The 1,674-nt window shown below is 50.6% G+C and overlaps 1 pseudogene; it reads left to right on the top strand.

Annotated features, from left to right (window-relative positions):
• LOC123520881 overlaps positions 1-1,667 on the top strand; it is a 4,104-nt pseudogene extending 2,437 nt beyond the window's left edge.
• Positions 1,668-1,674: the final 7 nt, after the last annotated feature.

A 1,674-nucleotide genomic window follows, 5' to 3' on the forward strand; every position in this document is an offset into this window, starting at 1 on the left:
CACAATGGATGGATTGTGATAAGAGATGTAACAGGTTCAATAAAAGTATTTTTTTAATTTAATTTAATTTTAAAAAGGAAAAGGCGCTCCCCTGGTGAAGTTTTTCAGACATTTTTGGGTAAAACTTTGCTCAACTTTCTCAAAACACTTTTGTCATAAGCAGGTGTGATCATTCTTTTGTCTTCTAGAAAGTTAACAAGCAAAGTGCCTTGAACATCCCATAAAAACCTGGCCATGACCTTTGCTCTTGGACTGACCTGGTTTGCTTTGATTGGACCACTTCTACCGCTTGGTAGCCATTGCTCAGTTTGTGATTTGTCTTCAGGCTCCTCGTGGTAAAGCCATGTTTCATCTCCTTAGAATTCTTCCAAGAATCCCATTTGTTTAGAATTTCCATTTAAACAAAATTTCCCCAAGGACTTGCCTTCCACAAGAGCAGGAGGTGATGAGATTGGGCTTTTGATGTGCACGGGCAGCAACAGAAAAGGTTTGGGCTGCCTTTTGTGCTGCACCGCGTGGGACCTTCTGCAGAAAGAAAGTTTAGAAAAGAGGAAGTATTGCTTGAGCCCACCGTTTGCATTCAGGTGTGTCCGTTCAGTTTGCGTGTGGTCAGCATTGTGCGAATCACATAGCTGTTGCCCCAGGAGGGGCAGCTCTATGCCATCCAACAGTAGAAAGGGCATTGTGGGCCAGGCAGTGTGAAATTTGTAGTAGAAAGGGACAAGGAGACAAAGATTTCTTGTTTATAAACACTGAAGGTGAGTATATCCCTGACTCAGAGCGTGTCCGTGTGCAAAAGGAGCGCCATCACCAGCCTCAGACTTGCACTGGATCTCAGTGTTTCCAAGTCTACACCAAAGAGGAATGAATGGCTTGGCCCACGTGATGTCTGGCGTGGCCCACACTGTTAGCCGCGGCAGCAGGGGAGTATTACAGTAAGCCCACGGACTCTGCCGATGTGCTTCTTACACATCTCAAGAGGTTTCCGCGTGAACGAGACAGGCGTATGAAACTTCAGAACATGGTCAAAGTTCCCTTGACTGGCCTGGACATGACCCCTCACGTGGTTAAGAGAAGCCAGAGCCCCTGGAGTTCGCCATCCTGATGGTCCCCGTGGAGGCGGGCCCTAGGACTCGGGCGGAGCCCCGAGGACTACATCTATGACCTGCATGCGGTATGCGATCATCAGGGCACCGTGCAAGAGGGGACTACACAGCACACTGCAAGAACTCCGTGGATGGCCTCGGGCACTGCTTCGATGACAGTGACGTGAAGTCTGCACACAGACGGCGTAACCCTCTCCTACCAGCGGCGGGACAGCCATACCTCCTGGTCAGCCAATAGTTCCCTGGCGGCCTCCACAAGCGCCTCTCTGTGTGAACACTGGGTGGGCCGGCTCCCCGGGAGCAAGTTAGCCGGTGTGACTTCTGCAACTTCCTCCGGACGTACCTCGGCGGCCTCGCTCTCAGTCTGTGGAGATGACGGGGGAAGGAGTGGAGGTGATGGTGGATTTTCAACTGGACCATGGGTGAGCAGTGTCTAATGTCAAAGCTTGGCATCCAGATTCTCTGTCACCAGCCCCTTGGCTGTCAATGAAAATTGCATGAGGCCCTCTTGGGTCCCTGTCTGCAAAGCTGCAGATGTGCTCCAATTCTCCTTCCCCATTCTCAGGGG

Source organism: Echinops telfairi, unplaced genomic scaffold, assembly GCF_000313985.2.
Source record: "Echinops telfairi isolate 266 unplaced genomic scaffold, ASM31398v2 ScPeMD7_5592;HRSCAF=6446, whole genome shotgun sequence".
Lineage (NCBI taxonomy): Eukaryota > Metazoa > Chordata > Mammalia > Afrosoricida > Tenrecidae > Echinops > Echinops telfairi.